Source organism: Colius striatus, chromosome 13 (genome assembly GCF_028858725.1).
Source record: "Colius striatus isolate bColStr4 chromosome 13, bColStr4.1.hap1, whole genome shotgun sequence".
Classification (NCBI taxonomy): Eukaryota; Metazoa; Chordata; class Aves; order Coliiformes; family Coliidae; genus Colius; species Colius striatus.
This window is the reverse complement of record NC_084771.1, coordinates 5492729-5507243: the sequence shown is the minus strand read 5'-3', so window position 1 is coordinate 5507243 and position 14515 is coordinate 5492729.

The following is a 14515-nucleotide window of genomic DNA, read 5'->3' as shown; positions in this document are numbered from 1 at the left end:
ACTACACATTTCTTTTTTTCTGCTCAGTGGCAATAAAAGTCAGTTAATTTGGTACCAAGTACCACAGGATATTGCTGTTTATGTATGGTCTTTCTCTTACAGTTAAAGGAAAATCTGCCAAATTCCACAAGTTATCTCCTTATTAAAGGGATTTTTAGAAATGGAGGGAGGTGTATGTGTGCAGTTCTATAATCTACTTCCATTGAAGTGAAAATGCCTTCCTTGGAACATATACTTCAGTACTGAATGTATTCATTAGCCTTTTGTGTTTGATCTTAATTTGATGACAAAGGCATTAAATGGATGTCATATTACACTGAATGCAGTTTTGACAATGAGTTCATTCATCCATTGTAGAAAGAAAAGGTCCTTGTATTAAAACTGCTTAAATTTTTTTAAAAAAATCATTTCAAAAGGTGATTAATTTACATGTTAGCTTAAAAAAATCCTATCATGTTAATTTAAAGTTGATTCCTTAAAAAGTAATCAAAACATATTTGCACATTGCAACATTGTTGGGTGCCTTCTGCAAAACCAGGGTGCATAAATTACAAAGCAAGACCTTTCACAGTAAACAAACAGCTGTGCACAAATTATAATCATGTCCTCTTAATCCCTAAAGCACAGCAGAGCTAAATGCAGCTTTAAAATGTTCAAGAGCTCTTCTTTTTTCTTTTTTTTTTTTTTTTTAACTATACTCCAGTGCTATGAGCTTAAACTTCTACCACTGCATGGCTGCAGGCAGCAGATCTCTGAACATACATGCTATTATCCTGTGAACGTAGGTGAGAGGATTCCCTTCCCCCCCATTCCACCTCATAAACCAAAGCCTGTTTTCCAGTCTCCAAAATAATGGCATTTGTAGTTTGGTTCTAACCACAGTTACACAAGAAACTGTGAGATAACAAACAGGCTAATGAAACCTGGCTGCTCTAAAAGGGACTGGCTGACAGCTTGGCACTTATTTGCTAAATAAACATTGGAAATGATGTACTGCAAATGCTTTCACTTAAGATTCAATAGTAACTTTCTTGTTATAACAGTAATATTTCAAGTAATAGTATAATGTATTGTATGTTACCTGAGTCATAGCATTTGACTGTCACAGATATATTAATATTAATTTCTGAAACTTTTAGGCATAGCATGTATAAGCCTCTATAAATGTGAGAGAAAAATATAAGAAGAATTCAGTGTCTGAGCAAAATTTCATAATATATTTCAATTTCCTACCATATTATAGCCTAACTAGAAACTGATTATTATCAATAAGAAATAGCTTTCATCCCTTATTGTACTATTTAGAACTATCTGTCTGTAAAAATTGACGTAGATTGTAAAATAGTAAAATGAAGAAGTGATATCACTGAGAAAAATAGTGAAAAAGCGTTGATTATACTCACACTTATTCTTTTAAAAATCAAATTAGTCCCAGTGTTAGTGTCTGAACAGTAGTGCTATAGAGGAGTAGGTACAAAACTAGTCCTTCTTTTGAACAGTTTGACCTGAAGTTATGCATGTGTAGCCGACCGTATTTCAAAAGCATGAACTATGGTCATCAAAATAGCTTTGATTATTGAGCTTGATTGGAGTGAATGGTCTTATTGCTTTTCAAATTAATATATTAGTAATTTCTGCAATGTATATTCCTGTATTACTCCAGGAAAAAGACTCCTAGAAATGTCCAGTTGCTTTATAGTATTTAAACTGGCATGCATTAGCACTGCTTTCTTAAGCTGTAGCCACTCCATGATATAGCATGTATGTAAATCCAAAAATGCTTTTACCTATTTATGTCTGTCTTTCTAATTCTGCCAGGCAAGACACTTTTTACTCCAACACAGGTAATTATTAGTTCACAAAGATTAAAGAGCAAAATATGACCTAGGAATAAACACTGTGACATGATGAGTAAAATGTCATGGGTCTGCTTTATCCTTCATTCAAGAGAAATAGAAACTTAAGTACTGAGGAGGCATTATTAATGTGTTCAGACCTTGTAAATACAGCCCCTGAAGTAAGGTAAGGGTTTGGATTGCATTCTAGCCAAAGCACAATTCAAAGGTAAGATGGTCCTGCATCTGTTTTATCAGAAAACATTAACACTTCTTGTACCTGCTCTACATGCTGCACTTACATGGCAGTCAACTCCCACACAGGTGACACCGTGAAGATCAAAATAGTCGCTTGTCACAGTATGCAAAGAAAAGGTTATTTTCATATCTGCACATACAATATTTTGAGGCTGTTCTATGAGAAATATCTCTCAATTAAATATCACTATTACCCCTCCTCTCCCTGCCCCGCCCCCACCCCCGCACCAGAAAGCTTACAGACCTTCTATGTGATTTTTATTACACCTAGGGGAATGGATGAAAAGTTACAAACATTGACAAAAACTGCCTTGAAGTGGATGAGGGAGTTTAGATCATGGCAGCTGCTGCCTAATCAAAAGCTTTTACACAAGCTAAAATACATTAAGTTTCGTTATAAGGTCTTGCTGATTCTGAGAGATATTTTCCCACAGACATTATAAATAAGATGTTCAGCTTCTCAGACAGCATTCCTGGGGTAGCTGTCCACAGTAAGTGCACTGTATATCCTTGGAACAGGCATAATTCACAAAAGCACAAGATTATTAGAAAATGCAGAATCCATGGTTTTGAAAGCATAAACTGTAGCTAAGAACTTAAACTCTGGTTATTTGTGGATTCTGCTTGCTAATTTCTTTAAACATAAGTCCTGTTAACCAAAGAAATTGGTCTAGATTTCTAGAAAGCTAGAGTCTAGGGTCCAGAAAGCAAACTTCCATAGCTGATATAGATATTCAGTGCATCTTTGCTGATGCAAACCACAGGCATTGATCTGAATCTTAACATAATCTTTAATTTTGTCAACTGCATTTTGCTTAAGATAGTACTGATGTCTAAGAAAAAAGTAAGGTAAAAAAACTCACTAGAAAGAAAAGCAGGATTAAATGATGTCTTCTGATGCTGGGTTTAGCACACGCAAATGAAGATGTACCAAGAGAAAACCTTATATTCCATTATTGGTTTCATTGATGTCAATGGCAGAGAAACTTGAACTCCTGTCTCTCAAAAATCCATCCTCACTTTTGAGAAACTACAGCTCCAAGATGATGCCCTTGCTGCTAGGCATCAGAATCACAGGATCGGGCAATATAATAATGGAAAGCTACTTCTTTAGACAAACTGGCACTTGAGCAGTCTGGAAAAATCCCCCAACACTCCAACAGCTTTAGCATATGCTTATAACAAAAGTAAGATTTCATGGTAGAATGGGATTTTGAAATCTTCTGTTCTCAATCCATAGTTGAGGAGAATTACAAAATCTGGACATCATCTACACCTAGGCAGTTAGATAGACAGAACATTTGGACAGAACATCTGTATACACTGCTTGTGAAGAATTGCCAAGCATCAAGCAGATTCAAGCTTTTTGTTTCTGCTTTGGGATTAAAGCCAAACAGCAAATACAAATAACTTGAGCACAATCAAGAACAAGTGTGTTTTAAAAAACAGAAAATGAATCCTTTCCTGAATAATGCATTATCATTTCATATTTATAAATCATATATTTAATTTTCAGATGTTTCCTGAGGTTCACATTGAGTCACATACCAACATGCATTCAAACCAAGTTTTAAATAAATCTTATTTTTAAATATCATGATCTGAAATGCATAACAGCTCCCAAGGAGAATATAAGTGGAACACTCATGTGACTTCTCTTTTTTTTTCCATGTAAACAGAGACCTATGATTAAAGTCTGGGCTCCCATGGTTTTGATACATACAAGTATGCATTACACACACTGTCTCAGCAGGCACTCATTATGCAGTCACAGCAAAGAAAAAGTAAATGCCTCACTGAACACAGTGCAAGAAGTAGATTTTTCACTAGTTCTGTCAAAAGAAAACAACTTAGAAAGAAAAAAAAAAGAGGAATTATTGCATACTCTTTTTTTTCTTCAGTGTTTTGGGATAAAATTACTTATTGCAAATAAATAGTTAAAACAGTACTTGAGAACAAAACTGTTTCTGGAAGCTACAAACCTCAAGAATTCCTTACAATTCAAAGAGTAACGACACAAGTACATAAGATTAACTAAGTAATGTAAAACCTGAGTAAATTATTAATTCAAGTTAAATAAGAAGTAACAAGCCGCCCTTTAATATTTTGAGGGTAAATGATACATCTTCAGTTACTCTAGACACAGTCACCAAAAAATAGAATTAATCCAGGAAACATGGTCTAGTTCTTCAAAGTATTTTTCTTCTACAGAGGATGTAAATTAATTCATTGGTTTCAGATGCCATAAATAATACAGATTATGTCAATATGCACAATTAAAAGAAGGTTACTTTTACATGATGCCCTCCATTCTTTCTACAAAGCCCACTGCATACATTATCTCTAAGACATTGCTCTGGTCATGTAGAATAATAAAGGCTGTATGCATCATGTATATTGCTGCACTCATTTCAAAAGTAATTGTGTTTGCCTCATTTACCTTATTATAGGAGACATGTGGAAAACCCTACTCAGTACACCAACAGCAACCGAGACATCCAAACTAAACGCAGCTTTTGCATGGTCATGGGTATCCTGAAAGCTCCTACTTGCATTATCCCATTGTCTGAACATCAGTTTGGGAAAGACTGAAATAAATGTGGCTGGATTCCACTGCAACTTTACTTGATTCTCCCATTACATCAAAACCACAAAAGTGTGAGGCACAGATTCCAGTGCCTGCAGTGTGCTGCACAGAGCTAGATGTGAATGAGGAACAGTTGCTCCCATATCACAACAATCAAGATTTCTTTTTTCTCCCACTTTATAATGATTTCCATCCATCTCCCACAAGCATAGATTAAGCTAAACTCCTTGTAGAATATCTAGCAATAGATTAGACAGATTAGCAATAGATCAGGACATTTGCCTGATGTGATAAAAAAAACACAAGCCCTTCATTCAAATTCTATACCAATCATTTATAAACTCCATGTAATTTCCAGTAGTGGAAATTTGCTGCCAGAGCAAAGAGGATGGAGCCACAGCACACACTCGAGTCATCACAGGAATGAACTTGGGCATGTTCTCCAATCCTGTAAATAAACAAATTTGACCAGCTTCTACTGAATGTATTCAGAAAGCATCATTCCCTTTTATAATGCCACTCAGTCCAACACTTGACTTGAACTTAGAGGACTTCCTACTCCAATTACAATTTGAGAGTGCCTTTTCAGAGACTTGTACCTCTCTCATTTAAACCAGAAATCTCATTCTTGACAAAAATGCCTCTTACCAACCTATAAAGACTTCTGGCTTGAAGAAATCTGGCCAGTAAAATATCTAGTTTGATAATTCCTGATCAACACAATTATAATTATTTAGCACATGGGAAACTTGCATCATTTGAAAGCAAAATATTTAGTAAGAATATAAAAAAGAGCTTATTCTTTTGTAGGGAATTGACATAAAAAGAAAATCACCATTTGATATTTCAGGTAAGTAGTTTAAAAGTCATCATAGTGACTTACTGTGGTAGGGACTGTACATCACACTTTGGTATCTACATGCAAACCTTATTGATTTAAATTAATGTGATTTATTTATACTTTAGGGAAGAACTTTTTAAGAATGCAAATACAGATTACACATTTAAATTAATGAAGCATGTAATGTATGTCAAGGACAAATTGCACAGATTTTTTTTTACTGGTTTTAATGCTCTCTGTAGCAGTTTTCATACATTCTTAAATTAGTCTGTAGGCATTTTGAAGGTTAAAGAACAATGAACTCTTGAGAACATAGTCATGAAGTTCAATGTGAAGAACAACATAAATCATATGCTGGAAGGGTGGCATTTCAATTTTGCCAGAAGCAAGGCAAAAAGCATAAAAATAACTGTGCTAAATGGGAACTGGTTACACTAAAAGTAAAGATATGAAAGGAATAGTAAGACTAAAGCTGAGACTGAAAATGACACATTCATCATAGTTGTTTTCTGCACTGTCTCTCCTACTCAAGCTTTACAACCTAAAGAGTGACAGACAAAGGGTGCACTGACTGTGCAAATTAAAGAAGCACTTAGCAATAAAGCAGACAACTGTAAACTTCAGAGGAGTGTTCTCAAAGTATATATCTGGAAGCGTAACTGCTGCCCAACAGACTGAGGATGGCCTCCACACTGAATATTCTATACATTCCTTCATTTCCATCTCAGCACTGCTAGAGGCTCATGAGTGGGACCATGGCAAATACTCTAGGAGAAAAGTAGCAGCTGGAACTGGAAAAGTAGCAGCCTGTGGCCAGTGGAGTTCCATAGGGATGGGTTCTGGGGCCAGTCTTGTTCAACATCTTCATCAACCCCCTGGATGAGGGGACAGAGTGTGCCCTCAGCAAGTTCCCTGATGACACCAAACTGGGAGGACTGGTTGATTCCCCAGAGGCTGTGCTGCCATTCAGTGGGATCTCGACCAGCTTGACAGTTGGGCAGAGAGGAACCTCATGAGGTTCAACAAGGGCAAGTGCAGAGTCCTGCACCTGGGAAGGAACAACCCCACGCACCAGTACAGGCTGGGGATTGAACTGCTGAAGAGCAGCTCTGCAGAGACACCTGGGAGTCCTGATTGATAATAAACTAAACATGAGGCAGCAATGTGCCCTCATGGCCAAGAAGGCCAATGGCATCCTGGGATGCATCAAGAAGAGTGTGGCCAGCAGGTCAAGGGAGGTTCTTCTCCCTCTCTACCCTGCCTTGGTGAGGCCTCATCTGGAGTCCTGTGTCCAGTTCTGGGCTCCTCAGCTCAAGAGGGACAGGGAAGTGTTGGAGAGAGTCCAGGGCAGGGTCAACAAGATGATCAGGGAGCATCTTTCATACAAGGAAAGGCTGCGGGAACTGGGGCTGTTTAGTCTGAAGAAGAGGAGACTGAGGGGTGATCTTATTAACATTTACAAATATCTAAAGGGTGGGTGTCAGGAGGTTGGGACATCCCTTTTTTCTATAGTAGCCAGCAACAGGAAAAGGGGTGATGGGATGAAGCTGGAACACAAAAAGTTCCACTTAAATATAAGAAAAAACTATTTCGCTGTTCAGGTGAGGGAGCCCTGGCACAGGCTGCCCAGAGGGGTTGTGGAGCCTCCTTCCTTGGAGGTCTTCAAGACCCACCTGGACATGTTCCTATGTGACCTGATCTAGGTGACTCTGCTTCTGGAGGGGAGTTGGACTAGATGATCTCTAAAGGTCCCTTCCAACCCCTACCATTCCGTGATTCCATGAACTGTATTATATGTTAAATTCTGTTCTGAAAATCCAGCTATTAAGTTTCAGACTGGTATATAGTTAGGCTTCAACCCATCAATGTGAAAGAGGCTCTATATTCTGTGCACAGCCTCTCTGATACCATAGGTGTCAAAACTTATGCAAAGTATATACTCTAAACATGGGTAGTGCGCCAAGCATTTAAGTAACTTCATTATCCATTTTAGGACTGTCGTTGATCGCTTTAACTTTCTGTTGAACTGCAAATCCAAGTCTTCCTTTTGTTAAGAACATAATTGCAGAATTATTTGTCAACTACCGATCCCTTGCTAAATGCATTCCTTTCTACACCTTTACCTTTCCTAGTGCTGTAATAACTGTGGAACAATTTGCGTTGGAAAGAACCTCTGGAGATCATTTAGTTTGAACACCCTGCTCCTATCAGGACTAGATTGGGTTGCTCAAGGCCTGTCCAGGCAAGGGTTGGCTAACTCAAAGGGCTACCCCTCTGGACAATTTGTTCCAGTGCTGGAGCTCCCTGCTGTGAAGTTTTGGGGTTTCTTCCACACAGTGTAATAAGAACCTTCCTTGTTGCAACTTGTGATGTTTGGTTCTTTTTTGTTCTTAACAGCCATAATAATTTTTCACCTTTGATTCTTCCATGTGTTAGAGGTCAATGAACCATTCATGATTTACAGCCCCTAATGGATAAAACTTCATCCACCCTTCTGAAAACATTTACTTGAGTATCTTGTATCTAGTATAAGAATATTGTTATAAAACATGGACAAAAAGTCCTTATGTTTAAATTTGTATTAGATAAAAACATTACATCAACTGTTGAAATGTAGTGCATGTTAAAACTACAGTGTCTTTCATCACTTTCTAGCAGGAAGTCTTGCCACATTCTAGCAAAATACTACAGCATGCACATGGTCTCAGTAGTTCCACTGATCTTCAAAGGGATTATTCACATATTTAAGTTAAGCACTTCATTAGATGTTTTGACAGATCACAGTTGCAGTCTGGGTCACAGTTTCAGTATAAACTTGGGCCATGTCTATATAACAATATAACATCAGAAGGTATTTTTTTCAGACTGTAGAGCAGAGTTGAATGCTAGTGTGCAAATGTATAAAGACAAGTAAACTTCTTCAAAACTGACATTTACTCTACCAATTTTTCAGCATTATGGACACACAGATGTATTTTTATCACATTATAACTGTAGTAATTTTATTATGCTATATATGTGTAGATAAAATAAACTCAGCTAGCATTGGACTAAATACTGTACAGCTTGCTCATTTAGACTACTTGAAACAATAAATCAAGGAAGACTTGGCTCATTATTTGTAAACATATGCAGTACCTACTAAAGACTAGAAATATTGAATATGCTAAAGCAAATCTATCCTAGCTCTGAAATGAAATTTTAAATTTCTAAGTAGCTAAAGACTGTCAAATGGAAAGAATGTAATAAAATTATTAATTTGTTGCAAGGTAACTAGATTTACATAAAGACAGTGGCTTTGATTAAATGCTAGAGGGCAGGGAAGAACTTGGAATCCCCTAGGTCTCACATCTGACTCTGTTAGGTTTATACTTCATGCTCACAGATTCAGTTATAGTAGTAGTAATCATCACTGAAATCATGGAATAGGAGTAAATGTATTTGGATTCTGACTGCACACTTCAAGTTTTATTTTGAAAATTAAATTTAAGGGAAAAAAATGTAAGTAGAAACAGTAGCTTTAGAAATACAATTTTTGTCTATTCTTTTGTAAACATCATCATTAACATAAAAAAATCCTAGAAATGAAAGATTTCTTCCATGATCTACCTATTCTTCATTAAAATGGTGTGAACTTTCTTATGAAATATGTTTCTTGAAGAATTTCGGTTTACAGATTGCAGGAGAACACTATGGAACACAATATGAGAAAAATACACCAATCATATGTGGAATATATACTCCAAAATCAAGGAAACAGCAGCTTCTCTCTCATAGCACTATACTTATTTTTGTTCAAACAAGTAAGCAGTTTAGCTTCAATAAGATTGTCCTATTTCATGAAAGAGTTTGCAAGTACTCACCTTGGAAACGTAAGACAATGTAGTTTAAAGTACAAATATGCCTAGTTATTTTCAGGTATTACAAATGAAACTATTATGAAAATATGAAATTTTAAAATCTTATTTTGATTAAACCTAGCAAAAACTTCTGAATTATTTCACTCAAGTGGGAGAAAATATGCTTAAAAGAATTTAAGTGCCTTAAAAAGTATTAACAAAGCTCATTCTTACCACTCTGAAGAGAAACTGGAAGGGAATGCAGTATCAGCATATTGTCCCCTGAGTCTCGGTTGCTTTATTCACTGTGAAAGTACTGATTTTACTGCCATATTTGAAGAAGAGTGCTTTACTCTATTTTTCAAATATGTAGCCTGTTATCAAGTGCCTTACATAGATTCCCACCAAAATATGAGTCTTGTTAATGCTCTGCAGGTTTTGCAAGGTAACATCACATCCATTTGTCTTCCCTAAGACATCATACTGGGCAGTTCCTGACATTCAAAATTTACTGCTAGTCATTTACAGAGATCAAAGGCAGCTGCATCATGCCAAAAGCGCTGTATTTTCACAATCAAGAAAATCTCTTACCAGAAGTTGTGTCTGGTATATAAATGATCTACTGAAGTGCCCTATTAGTCAGTTACAAGCACTTGTCTACTTGTGATCCAGTAGCTAATTTGGGTAATTAGGACAATACCAAACAGTTTCTGTTTCTCTTTCCATTGAGATACCTAAACTTCTAATTTTTAATTTAAATGCTATGGCTTACCAACTTCTGATCTGCAAATCACAATGAAAGAGATGCTTTAAAATGATTCTATTACAGCACATTTTACAAGATAGCTTGTTTTGATTTGTCAGATAGATAATCTAAAAAGTAAGATTTATGTCTCCAAAGGATCTGAAACCAAATCTTCGATCTTTGGTGCCATCACAAACAGAATGCACCAAGAAAGTGACATTAAGATACTATAATTAAGCAAACATAAGCAAATAAAGCTCAACAGTGACTTGTGGAAAACTGACAGCATATTCCATGTCATTGCAGTTAAGAGCTTCTAGCAAGGCCACAATTCATCAGCTGAAGGCCTCCAACAAAAATCTCAGCAAACAAATCTATTAAAACACTGTACCTTGTTTTCATACAGTGTGACAATAATGAGACCAGCACCAGTCGCTTTCTCCTTTTTTCCCTTACAGACACAATGTTGGAAGCACCAGTCAGACTTAGGACCACACGTTGATTCCACAACTGCTACCAATAAATATTTGCTTCTAAATCCCCTGATATTAACTTGCTGGCATGAGCAGCTCCAGATCTTCAACTGGGGGCCATATGTGCAGGATGTGTTAAACGTATTAAAAAACCCCCACAGTCTCTTGAACGAGCAAGTTTTGATTACTATTACAGCTGGATTTTTATGTGCTAATTAGCTTAGCAAATTCAAGGTTTGCACATTGCAACAGATTCCTACATAGAGCAATCAACAAAAGTCACAGACTGCAGCCACTTTTGGTTTTCTTGCCTTTTTACTGTTGGACTCCTCACAATCTCTTTTTCATGTTTTCAGAGCAATCTATTGTTTTGAACAGATTGTTTGGAACAATTTGTCAAATAATTTGAACAATTTGATAAACTGAACCATTTGACAAAGCATTTCATGTTACAAATGCTGCACACAACTATATTGGTAGGTGGCAACACGTGTCTCTGCCTAATGAGTTGTGATACAACAGGCCAAACAGCTGATGGGGTCTCAAGGGTGCATCACTTGAAGCAGTCAGTCAGATGGGCCAACTGTGCCTGACTAGGAGGTGGCTCTCACCTCTCTGTTCTAAAGGCAGGACTTTCTAAATTGGATAAACACAAGGCAGATGCACAGAAGCCTATAGCCTTGCTTGCTTGGAAATACACCTAGCTAGCAAATACTGCTAAAACACAAAACAAAACCAAAAAATGTATGCGACTGAGGCACTGTCCTAGGAAAGAGTACCTATGACCTTGTTTTCCAAGGGTCATCATCATTTCTGTGATAAAGCCATTTGTCTCCTAGTGCCCACCCCCACTCCTCTCCCCCATCAGTCTGTGTATTAGGACAGAACACCTCAAACAAATCAGAGTGTTGAAAATACGTTCATTAACGCTTCTGTGACAGTTGGATAATTAGCTGTTGGAGGATATATCTAAGGATATCTAAGGAAAGACAAAATTATTTTTTTAGTTAGAACTAATTTCTATTCTCTTCTTTCTTGTGGTTAGTCACCAAGTTCTAGCCCCAAAACTGTTCTGCTGAGCACTACTATCTACTATTTTTGCTCTGTGTTTTAAATTAATCCACTTCAGCTCAGGTCTAGACTGCCACCATCAGCATTGCTACATATCCCATTAGGCAGCTACAGCAATGATTTATTATTTAATGATAGCAATGTGGCAGAAGTGCTGGCGTTATGTTTCTTAATATCTATTAAGAGTTCAATAAAACAATCTGCTGAAGGTCTTTTTGTTTCTCTGATGTACAAAGACATTTTCTACAGATAATGTAGCAGATCACATAGTTGTAAGTATGAATCTCAGTAGGAAACTTGTATGCTTTGTTTTAAAACTGTCAACATTTTTCATGTCTCTCCAAAAAAACTATTCATTGCTCTTTCCTGCCCATAAATCCTCCAAATTAAATATTTTTTTTCTGTTTCACACAGAAAAACATTCTAAAAGACTCTGAATGGAAAAAAACCTCCTATCATTAATAGTCAGAAAAACATGTTAAGCTCTTCATGCATCTCATTACATCTTTCACTTTGCATGAAATAGTGTATTAAGCTTAGGGACATAATCCCAGTGGAGGTACATAAACATTTGCATATTACATTGCATTCTGCATGCAGCTCATATACCTGTAAATGGGCCTGGGAGGCCTCTATCCCCAGTACATAGATTTATAGCTTGCAGCAGCATAAAACACATTCATCAGGTACTACAGACATCATACTCCAATCTAGAAGCCACAGACCTAGCCATGAGGAGACAAATATTTCTGTCAGTAACTATAAAAGTTTAAATTATTATTCAGCAGTAGGGAAATCTGTGATCACAGAACTTAAAACTTCACAGGAGTAAGACCAACACTCTTGTACTCAATGCCAGAAGCATTAAAGCTGACTGTAAGCTTTACTACATTCAGAACAAAATGCAAGAAATGCAAGACAGATAGTGAAAACCAAAAATTTAAGCTCCAAATTCTACCCTTTCCAGGTACAGCTATAATTTTCATGCAGTCTAGTCAGCCATATGAAAAGAACACACAACAATCCCAGGAATGATAATTCTTCTTTGAATGTTCTTCAGATGTTTGTCATCATAGTGAGTGTCTATGCTTTTTTTAAAAAAAAAGGAAAATCTTTTTACTTACAGATATGTCTTCAAAATGAAGGGAAGTTTCCAGATATACGCAACTTCCAATATAATGCTGCTTCTGTGTTACTTGGATTTGTAGAGTCACTAGTTTTCTGTACCTCATTTTTCCCCATCTGCAAAATGAAACCAAGAGAAAGCATTTTGTTCAGATAGCAGAAGTGTTATTTTGCTAATAAGCTGTAAAACAGAACTCTCAAATTCAGAATCGGAACCACAGCTTGAGTTCTGGGAAAAAGGATCACAATAAAAGAGCACTAGAATACTCTAATTTTCAGCAATGACCAGTCTACTCACAAATATGATAGTTACCATGCAAGTTTGCTTTAGAAAGTGAGAAAATCCCCCTTCAGGTATGGAAGCATCATTAAAGACTATTAGCAGTTTATTGGAGAAATATGCACGATACAAATGTATTTATACCAACTGTTCCAATTTATTACACTAATCACAGAATTACAGAATCCTCAAGATTTATAGTGAATACATTGTAATATTTGTTTAGTCTTCATCTATTTTAACATAAGAATTTTAAAGCATTTGATTTTCTGTTCTGTCTGCCCTATCCACTAGCTTATTCATCTTTCAAGAGGAGTATGCTCTGGTCTATATGTTTTACAAATTAAAGTGTACTGTGACAGCTGAAACTTGGTGGGAACTGGGAGACTCTCCCTCTCACACAGGGAAGATATTATTGATTCCCAGAATCTTGTTTATGTGCAAGGCAGGAGCTTCCAGCTCAGAGTGAGATCAGACCTCAGTGGGAGCTGGCAGCAACTGCTTCTCACAGATGCCTCCTCTCAAGATGCCACAGCTCCTGGCTATAAACTCTTGGCCTTTTGCCGGCTCTGCTGTCTGCCACTCACAATGCACCTGCTTACAGGTCATCTTTCATACCTGTGTGGTAGGTTGTTAATCCCTCCTTTAGTGCTTCACTGTGTAAATGATATTTTAAACTGAATTTCCTTGAGACAATGGAAATATGATTAAGATAAGCAGGTCTCTGGTGTACTCCCTTTTTTACTCCGGGATTTAGCAACTCAGATTGATCAAACCACCACAGCTCCCTCTTCTGCAACCTTCTCTCATTTTTCCACCTAACACCTAATTTAGAGAAGAAACATCCAGAAGAACACATTTAATTTTCTTCCTATTCCTAATCTGTCCAAATAACCACAAAACTTTTTGTTTGTTTTATAGGTACCTACAGCTCTATAGGCAACACACAATTGATTTCTGGAGCTCTGACAACCAGGAATTTTCAGCTACAAGATTGTGTATAAAGTACAAGTTGCCAACAGCTAAGCTATTTTTCTTTATTTGATCATCACTCTTAGCAGCAACAGCCAATTTGTCACTAACAAATAAACTACCCACACATGGAGTTCTGCAGTGACCAAAGCAATGTTCCTAATCCAGAAACAGAGGGTCCTTGAACTTTAGAATTTTTTCCAGTTGAAACTTATTTAAACAACTTTTAAAAATTACTATTTTGCACTTTGCTTGTCTTCAATTTCATAAGGAACAGCTCAGTGCAGTAGCTGCTCCATGAATTTAGTTTAATACATTGATTTGAGGTATTTCTCTCTTTCATATGTATGCATATACTTAAATGAGAAGACTTGAGAATGATGATTGGAGGGGTAAAAATATTTGAAAAGGTCACTTTCCCCCCCCCCTTAATTTGCACTTGCTTTCAGAGAGAGTACAGTATATCAGGATCTCTAAAAAAAACATTTG